Raw genomic sequence first — 10,000 nt, forward strand, 5'->3', positions numbered from 1 at the left:
GCCGGTTCGCGGTCCCAGACCGGGGACGGCGTGTGCGCGGGCCGGCCGGGCGGGGCGGGGTCGATCGACGTCGGCGAGGGAGGCGCTGCGGGGGCGGCCCCCGGCACGCCCATCCCCCCGGCCCAGGGGCACATCGCCGGGAAAGCTCCCGGGTGAGGAGGTGGGCCCGCACACCCGCGCACCGCTGGCGGCACGGGACGGGTGCGGGCGGGAGGCGGCACACAACGGCGCGGGGGCCGTCCGCCGGACGGACCCCCGGCCCCACCGCACCAGGCGCGCGACGGGAGGGCCGCACACTCACACGCACACACGGACGCGCGCGACCCCGGCGCCAGACGGCTGGCCCGGCGAAGGCCCTCCCCCGACTCGCAGGGGGGAGGCGCGGGCCGCGGCAGGCGAAGGGCGGCGCGCGGCCCCACCGCGGGGCCGGCGGACCTCTCCCTCCACACCGGGCGGGAAGGAGAGGGGGCTCTGCCTGCGAGCCACGGTCGGTGGCTTGCGCGCAAGGCGAGGGGCAGCGGCTGGGGGATCCGGCACCCCCAAGGCACCCTCGGAGATGACTAGAGAAGACTTTCTTCACCGAAGACGGGCCGTCCCCACCCATCGCCCCCCACGTTGGGCCCCCGCCAGGCGCCCGAGGGCGCCCCGGGGATGGGCGGGGGGGGGGCCTGCGGTATTGGTAAGCACCAGCGGGGGGGTTAAGGCACAGTGGGCCTCTGCGGCCGGGAACGGAGCCTGCCGCCTCGTGCTCACGGCGGCTCTGCCTCACCCGGGGACGGCGCGTGCTCCCGGCTCCGTGCTGCGTCCACCCTCCACTCGGGCGAGGAGGGAACGGGTGGGGCACCGCAGCGGCGACCGAGGGCCTCGGAAAGTCACGCCTTTTGAGTCGTCCGTTTTTTTTTTTTTCCGTTTCTCTTTTAAAGCTTCTCCGCCTCATCCCGCCTCACCGGAGCCAGGCTCCGGCGAGCGCGCGGGGCCTCGCGGGTACGCGCCGCGCACACCCGAGGCTTGCCTGGGCACCTAAAGCCCAACACACCCCCCGGTCTCCCTCTGTAGAGGGGTCCGCGCTCTAGGGCGGCCCGCGGGGGGGAGGAGGTACGACAGAGCCTAACAACGGACCGCCGGGGCCCAGCCGCGGCTACGCAGCCTGGGCCCCCACCTCGCAAGGGCGACTTCCCTCGGCACCGGCGGAAGCAACACGCGGGCCCTCCTCCTTCCGCTCTCGCTTGCCTCACGCGGGTCTCGGCAGGCACCGGGGCGGGCACGCACGCGCGCACCCCTCTCTCACCCCCGCCTTCTCGGGATCAGGCACGGCACCCTCCCGCGAGGCGTGCGTGCTCTAAAGGTCTTACCCCGCTCGACCCCCCTTCTTTTTTTTTTTTTTTTTCTCCACATCCTTTCTCTCCCTCTCGGCCGCACTCCTGTTTTTTATTTCTCTCGGCTCGAGGGGCGCACGCCCACGCGCGTGAGCGGTGACCGGAAGGGTGGGCTGGGAACGGGGAAACGGCACCGCCACCCGGCCTCAGGCACCTGAGGGACGGCCTGGAGCGTTCCAGGGGCACCGCCAAAGGGCCACTCGAGGCGCACCGGCACCACCTGGGTGGGGCGCGCGGGTGCGTCGGACCAGAGAGCCCCCCCGCCGCGGGGGGCGGGGGAGGGCCCGACGCGAGGCAGAACACCAGGGCCACGAGCAGAGGCTGTCCTGCTCGGTCTCAGGACCCCGCCACCGCCGACGCTGGCCGCGAGGCCGCGAACGAGGGCAGATGAGCGAGGTCGGGCCGGATTCCGTGCCCCTGCCCCTCTGCGCACCACCGGCGGGTGGGGAGGAGGAGCGAGGGGCCCGCGCGCTGAGCGAGAAGAGCGGTCCCATTCGCCACGAATGTCCGTCCCTCGTCTTGGCGCGGCTCGGACCCGGCCCGGGAGAGCACGACAGCACCACATCGATCGGGTCAGCCCAGGCACAAGCGAGGAGGAGAAGACCCCCCGCCTAAGGCTGCCAGGAGGCGGGCGAGGACAGCCCCGGAGAGGACCCGCTTCCTGCCTCGCCCGCCCCGGCTGCGGAAAGGTGGCCGCGAGGACCCCGCACACGGAGAACGCCTGACACGCGAGGCACGTGGGCCTGGGGGAGGGGGAGCGGGGCACACTCTGGCGAGCACCGCGGCCACCGCGGGTGCCTGCGACAAGGGGCACGCGGGTCAGAGGGCCCGCGGCGCCCGTGCCACGCCGCCCTCGGGCACTGGAGACCGGGGGGAGGCACCGCGGCTGGACATCTGGACGCGCGAGAGCCGGCGCACGGGCCCCAGGCGGGCGGCTCAAGCGGGGAGGAGCGGGGGAGGGCGTGGGCCGTCGGTGGACCGGCGTCTACGGACCCGTCCAGGTTTCCCATCTGCTCAGCGGGTGTCACCCAGCGAGGAGAGCGTGTCAGCACCAATCTGGTGGCCCAAATCGCCCGTTTTGGGCGAGAGAAAAGCCACGCCCCGCGGCGGGAGGGGCCCGCTCCCCACGGCGAGCCCCCGGAACTGCGGCCCGGCCATCGGTCCGTAGCGCGACCCCATGGCCCCCAGCGCCCCGCCCCCCCCCCCCGGAGCTCCCGGGATCCTCTGGTCGACCCGCGGGACGGGGTGACGGAGCTGGCCGGGGCCGCGCGGGCGCCCAGAGCCAGCCGCCTGCGCTGCGGCCAACGCGGGCCGGTCGGGGAACCCTCGGAGGGGGGACTTGGAAAAAATTCTCGGGCGGCGGGGCCCCTCCGAAGGTCCGGGCCCCGCGCGGGTCCGTGGCCGGGCCGGGGCGGGCCGGGGGCGGCAACCTCGGCCCGGGGACCCCCGGAGCGGGACTTTGAAAAAATTCTCCGACGGTCCGGACCCCACGCGGGACCGCGCCCGGGCCCGGGGCGCCCTCCGCGGGCCACCCCGGACCTACGCCGGAGGCCCCGGTGACGACCGGGCCGCGCGAAGGAAGGCGCGCGAACGGCCGGGGCGTGCCTTGTCCCGTTCTTCTGCCTGCGCCGTCTCGGTGCGGCCCGGTTCGGTCCAGCGCCGTCTAAAACACGGCACCCGGGAGCGCGGCGGCGGCGGCGGCGGCGGCGGCGGCGGCGACGGCCACCGCCTCGGCCACATGAAGCTGCGGGCCCAATTCCGGAACGTGGCTCTGGCGCCGGCGCCCCACCGTGGCCGGGACGATCCCGCCGACGCCGCCGGCGTCCCGAGACGTCGCCTCGGCCAGCGCGGCCACAGCGCCTCCCATGTCGCCGGCGCCGGAGCTCCGGAGGAAAACGATGTCAAAGCGGCCGCCAGGTGGCGGCCGACAACCGGCGCGGGCGACAGCGGGACGGATCCGGATCGGCGGCCGGCGAGGGCGCGTCGCCGGGCGGCCGGACACCCGGTCCCGTCCCGGCTCCCCCCCCGCCCCCCTCCCCCGCCTCCCAGCGCCGCCGCCGAACACGTTTCTCGGCGCGGGGCGGCCGGAAGGCGTTGGGGCCGGCCACGGCGCGGGGTCGGTTGGGCCAAGGGGATCCACCCGGCCGGGCCCTTTCCCGCCTCGGCCAGGACGATCCTGCCGACGCCGCCGCCGGCGTCCGGGAACGTCGCCTCGGCCAGCGCGGCCACATCGCCTCCCGCGCGTGTCGCCGGCGCCGGAGCTCCGGGGGAAGACGATATCAAAGCGGCCGCCAGGTGGCGGCCGACAACCGGCGCGGAGTGCAGCGGGACGGATCCGGATCGGCGGCCGGCGAGGGCGCGTCGCCGGGCGGCCGGACGCCCGGCCCCGTCCCGGCTCCCCCCCGCCCCCCTCCCCCGCCTCCCAGCGCCGCCGCCGAACACGTTTCTCGGCGCGGGGCGGTCGGAAGACGGTGGGGCCGGCCACAGCGCGGGGTCGGTTGGGCCAAGGGGATCCGCCCGGCCGGGCCCTCCTCAGGTTCCGGAGGTGTGAGCAGGCTGTGTGGCTGGCTGCTTCTCCCTGACGGAACAGCAGTGGAACGACGGTACCAGCCCACTGCAGCAGCCGCTCTGGGAATGGTGCCTGAGGGCTCCCCGCGGGGCAGGGCCGGTAAACCCTCTCTGCCCCTGAAAGGTCTCTTCCTGCCGCTGCCCCTCAGTGCGTCGTCTAAGCCCGCCTTCGACGGTCAGGACTCCCCGCTCGTCGCAGACATACTCGTTCGCTTGTGTTTCCGGGTCTTTGTCGTCAAGAGAGCTAGGCGGAAGCGTCAGCCTATTCCACCACCTTGGCCCCATCTCCCAAAGTTCCGATCCAAGGGGGTCCGGCCCAGCCGGGCCATTTCGCCCCTCAGCCAGGAAGATCCCGTCTACCCCGCTGGAGCCCTGGAGCACCATGCCGGCCAGCCGGCGTGTCCCACTCGGGGGGGGCCCTGGGAGGGAGGGAGGGAGGGAGGGAGGGAGGGAGGGAGGGAGGGAGGGAGGGAGGGAGGGAGGACCCCGGGAGGACGCCGGGAGCCAGGCCGGGCTCGAGGAGACGGAGCGAAGGCCCCGGGCCGCCGTGGCCAGCGCGCGCCCGCCGGGACCGCTTCCCATCCCGTCGGCGCCGCAGAGCTCCGGAGGGGGACAGTATCGAAGCGGCCGCCGGGTGACGGCCGACGACCGGAGCGAAGGGCGGCGGGGGGGTGGAACCGGGTCCACCTGGGCCCCGGCCGGGGCTCGAGGGTGGCAGAGGGGACAGACTCCCCCGGGCCGCCGGGGAAACCTCTCGGGAGCGTCATGGGGCGCGCGCGCGCGCTCGCCCCCGAAAGGGCCGAACGGGGGGGGGCGCCCGAGGGGATGAGCGTCCACCGGGGGCGGGAGGGAGAAGAGAGCACGTCCCAAGCGTCGGACGGGCAGGTGTTCTCCGATCCGTATCCTTTGGACGGACGCGACAAACGGGACGGGATGAGACCGCCAGTCCCCGAAGTTTTCCTCCTCGTTCTTTGAGTGCCCGCGTGGCGCAGCAGGCAGACCGGGAGACGTTTTCCGCCGTCGTCCCTGTCGCCGAGCCAACGGTACGCGTGAGGCGGGTTGAACGGGCAAATTGCGTCGGGAGGGAGGGAGGGAGGGAGGGAGGGAGGGAGGGAGGGAGGGAGGGAGGGAGCCGTGCGTTTGCCGGCATCCGCGTCGCAAAAGAAAACCACGGCCGCCACCGAGAGCGTTCTTCCTCATCGCTTTCCATCCTCCCGCGACGCGGGCGGGCAAACGGGGGGCGGGGGGGAGGCCGGGAACGCCTTCCCAAAGCCGGTACGGACCGGCTCTGGGCCCCCCGGTCCGACTGGGGAGACATCTCACCGAGGGAGGCCCTCGAGGCTCTCGGGAGCGAGGCCGGACTTAGTGAGGTCCAGCGGAGGCGCGGCGGGCCAGCCGCGAACGCCCGCCGAGAGGCCCTCGGGCGGCTCGGCCCGAGCGAGTGCTCTCCGGGCTCGCGCGGGCGGACTCGGGAAGGTGGCGTCTCCGGGGCGGGGGGGGGGAGGGAGAGGGGTGAGTCGGCGTCTCGAGCATCGAGAGATCTCCGGCGGCTCCCGAATGCGGGCGGGCGGGCGGGCGGGCGGGCGTGTGTGCGTGAGTCGTGGGGGTGGGGGGTGGAGTGCCGGAGGGGGGTTGGGGGGTGGGAGGCCGAGAGCGGGGCGGTGGGGGGGTCGGAGGGTGGGGGCGGTGGGGGACCACGCGCCTCGGGCCCGGGGGGTGGGGTGCTGAGGTGGGCGGGGAGTTGGCAAACGTTCTGGGTGGCCTGGTGCGTGTGCGCGCGTGCCTGCGCGCGTGCGTGCGTCCGTTCGCGCGCGCGTCCCGGTGTGCGTGCCTGTGCGCGCGCGCGTCTGTGCGGGGGCGCGTCTTTGCGGGGGCGTGTGCGCGCGTGTCCGGGCGTGTGTGCCTGCGTGTGCGCGCGTGACTGCGGGCGTGCGCGTGCGCGTCTGCGGGCGTGCCCGTGTGCGTGCCCGCCTGCGTCTGTGGGGGCGCCTGCGCACGTGAGCGCGGGTCTGTGCGTGCGTCTGTGTGTGCGTCTGTGCGTGTCTGTATGGGTTTGAGTGCGCGTCTGCGCGTGAGCGCGTGTCTGAGCGTGTGCGCCTGTGCCTGCGCCCGCGCGCGCCTGTGCCTGCGGGAGCGCGCGCGCGCTCAGGCGGACGGGCAGCCCCCCGTCGTCGCCCTCGGTCCGCCGAACGGGCGCCCCCTTGGCCGGATGGAGAGGCTTTTCTCCGCGCCCACGAGGGGAATCGCAACGGGAACCGTAAGGCCGCACGCCGGCGGCGCTAGCGCCGCCTGCCGACGAGGGCCGCCGCCGCCGATCCCCCCCCCCCGGCCCGACCCCCAGCCCCCCAACTCGGCCCGCGGTGAGGGCCGGGGCCGTATTCGGCTGGAGGGGGGGGACGGTAAGGCCGAGGGCAGCGTCGCCGTTCCCGCGTTGCACGCGTCGCCGTGCCGCGAGCGTCTCCCGGGAAGCCAGAGGAGCGAGGTGTGTGAAGCCCGTGCCGCGCGCGCGCGGACCCGACCGGGGTGTTCCGGGACGACCGACCGACCGACCGACCGGCCGACCGGCCGACCGGCCGGCCGACCGGCCGACCGTCGTCGTGGAAAGCTCACGGCGGACTGGACATCTGACGGGCCCCTCCCTGTCCGAGCCGACCTCCCGAGGTACGTAGGAGGGGAAGGGTACGGTAGGCTGGTTCGGCTGGAAGCCATCCCACCCCCGGGAGGCGTCGATCGACGGGGAGGCGGGACCGGGAAGGCACCGGTTTCCAATCGGACGATGGCTGAACCTTGGGCGACGGGTACGCGGACTCCTCCGTCTTCGCCCGAGTTCGCGACTCTCTGCGGGGGGAGCTTTCCGGGAAGCGGGTGACGGGCGCGCGTGCCGTCGTCCCGTGAAGGCGCGCTACTACCAAGAGGCTCCGAACGCGGGCCGTCCTCGGGGGGCGGTTTATTTTTTCTCAGTCGGGGGGGACCCCCGCCACAGGGAGAGAAACACCCGAGTTGGAACGGTGCTCGGGTGGGGAGTAGGGCGTGGCGGTGAAGACTGACGTTCGTCATCGTCGTCGTTTCCGTTTAGATAGAGAACTGACTGCGGCGCCGCTGCCGTCGCGTGCCGTCGAGCGGCTCGGGACTCGGAGCGGCCCTAGGGGAGAGAGTCGAGCCGCCCCACGGGCTTCCCAAGGAGGAGCCGGCGGATCCGAACCGCCGACGATCTCGGTCGGCAGCCGAGCTCCGAGCCGCCGCCGCCGCGCCGCCGGGGCTCCGTCTTTGCACTCGGTCTCCGGTACGCGGCGAGTTGGTTTCGCCCGAGGGGCGGAACGGCTCTCGAAGAGGAAAACCCGGTTTCAGAAAAGGAAGGAGACAGGCAGAGGGAGGGGGAGGGGGAGGGGGTGGGCGGGAGGGGTGGGGGAGGGGAGGGGGATGGGGGCAGGGGAGGCGAGGGGGAGGGGAGGGGGAGGGGTGCGGGAGGGGAGGCGGTGGGGGGAGGGACGGGGAGGGGGAGGGGGGAGGGGAGGGGAGACGAGGGGAGGGGAGGGGGAGGGGGACGGGGGAGGGGGGAGGGACGGGAGGGGGAGGGGGAGGGGAGGGGAGGGGAGGGGGGCGGGGAGGGGGACGGGGAGGGGGAGGGGATTGGAGGGGAGGGGGAGACAGGCATACCTGGACGCCGAGCCAGCCCGGTGACGGCGTTAGGTAGAAGAAGGACGGTAGGCGCCCACGCGCTCACGCCCGTGGCTGCAGATACGGACACGCAGGCGCGTGCACGCGCCCGTGCGCGGGCGGGCGGTACGCACGTGCCTGCCCGTGCGTACCCGCGCGGGTACACGCGCGTAGGCGGGGGCGCGCCCACACGGGCGCGTCCGTGCGCGTGCGTACGCCTAGGGGTGTGCACGCGCGGGCGCCCGCCTCTACGTACCTGCCCGAGGGCGCGCGCGCGCGCGCCCGCGCCTGCACGCGCCTGCACCTTCGCACGGGCACCTGCGCGCGGACCTGCCCGCGCCCCCGCCTCTGCGTGGGATCGGCGAGAGCCGAAAGCGGTACCGCCGCCGCCGCGTTTTCAAGACCCTTTGGCTCACGCGCCCCCCCCACCCCCTTCCGGCCACCCTCGGGGGGAAAGCTCAACTTCACGGACGGGCGGAGCGGATAGCCCTTCAGCTGCGCCTCCCTGAAATAGAACGGGAGGAGTCACGAGAGCCTTAGGAAACGGAGCGAGGCGACGAGAGGGTGCGTCGAAAGGCGGGCATCGAGAACTCCGGCCACAGGCGTTTTCCTTCTGTAGGGTGTAGAAAGCACCCCGCCGCACGCACCCGGCGTTAGGGAGCTGTCTCGAGGGCCGCGGTTTCTACTCCGCCGACTCCTTTCAGTTGAGACGGGGCGCCTCCGAGCGTGTGTGTGCGCGCGACCCGAAGGCGGTCGTCGAGGGACGACGGCACCCTCGGTCCGCCGAACCCCCGCGCCCTCGGACAGACGGGTGGAGAAGCTCTCCTCGACGTCACGGAGGCGGTCCCGACTGAAACCGGAGGGGCACGTGCCGGCGGCGCTAGGCCCGCCGCCGCCGAGGACCGCTGGCGCCACCCCCCCCACCGCCCACCACGCACCCCCAACCCCACCCCGCCTCCGCCCTTGCCGTGGGCCCCACGCTGGCGATATCCGGATCCAGTCCGACGTGGCCGCCGGCTGCCACCCGCCAGGCGGGGAAGAGGTTTGGAGGCGGCGGAGGCGGTGGGGGCGGCGGGGGGCGGCGGGGGTGTGGGCGGTGGGGGGCGGAGGAGGAGGAGGAGGAGGAGGAGGAGGAGGAGGAGGACGGACGGACGGACGGAAGGACGGGAACGCGCCCGCGCGCGCGTGCGCCCGCACCGCAGAGTGCCCTCCGGAGACACGGACGGGCCCACGGAGCACACGGAAACACGGAGATGGACGCGAGGGGGCGCGCGCGCGCGCGCAGCAGACACAACCCCGGGACGCCCGGGAGACACAGAGGTAGGCGCGGGCAGGCAGAACACGCGGGAACGCGGACGCGCGGCACCCACGGACACGGTCCGCTCGCGCACGCGCACGGGGGCCCGGACGCACGGCGACTCGCACGGACGGCGCGGCCGAAACACGGGAAGGTACGCCTCAGGGGCACACGCCCGCGGACCCCCCCCGACAGAAGCCCGCCCGCGGCCAACCCCCGCCGCCCCCCCCCGAAGCGGGACGCCCACCCGCGCGGACGGAGGGAGGGGCGCGACGGGGCGGACGGCCGCGCCGCAGCGCTTCGGAGGACACGGCGCCCCCGCCACACACGCGCGACGCGATAGACGCGTCGCGCGCGAGACGGGGGCACGGGCACGAGGTACGTACGCCCGACCGCGCGACTCGCGCGCCCGCCGGCCGCGCGCCCGCGCGGCATCCCGAAGAGGGCGCGCCGCACTCGGACGGACGGGGCCGCGCGCGCGCGCGCGCACCGGAGAGGCCACGCGCGCACCCGCGCGGACACGTACGCGCACGCAGCGGCGGCGGCGGCGGCGGCGGCGGCGCCCTCCGGCGACACGGACGCACGCCCGGGGCACGCGGAAACGCGGAGACGCACGCGCACAGCAGACGCACGCACGGGACGCTCGGGAGACGCGGAGGTAGACGCAGGCAGGCGGAACACGCGGGAACGCGCGTCGCCCCCGCGCACACGATACACGGAGCGGGCGGGCACGCTCCACTAGGCGCGCGCGGCCTGCACTTGACGCTCGGGGACGCGGGCGCGGACGCGGCCCCGTACACGCGGCACCCACGGGCAGGCGGCACGCGGGCTCGGACGCACGCCCGGCGACGCGCGCGGACGGAGAGACGGCGCACCGGAACCGCGGGCGGGAGACGCGAACGAACGGGCGCCTCCCGCGCCGCGCGGGGGGGACGCCCACGCGGAAGGCGCGGCACGGCCACACGCCCGCGGCGCCCCCGCGCGCCCGCCGTCCCCCCAAAGTGGGACGCGCTCGAGACGGCGCACGCGCACGGACGGTGACCGCGACGCACCCGCGTCCGCCCGCCCGCCCGCACGCACGCACGCACGCGACCCCGGAGGA

This window comes from Loxodonta africana, unplaced genomic scaffold, assembly GCF_030014295.1.
Source record: "Loxodonta africana isolate mLoxAfr1 unplaced genomic scaffold, mLoxAfr1.hap2 scaffold_178, whole genome shotgun sequence".
Taxonomy (NCBI): domain Eukaryota; kingdom Metazoa; phylum Chordata; class Mammalia; order Proboscidea; family Elephantidae; genus Loxodonta; species Loxodonta africana.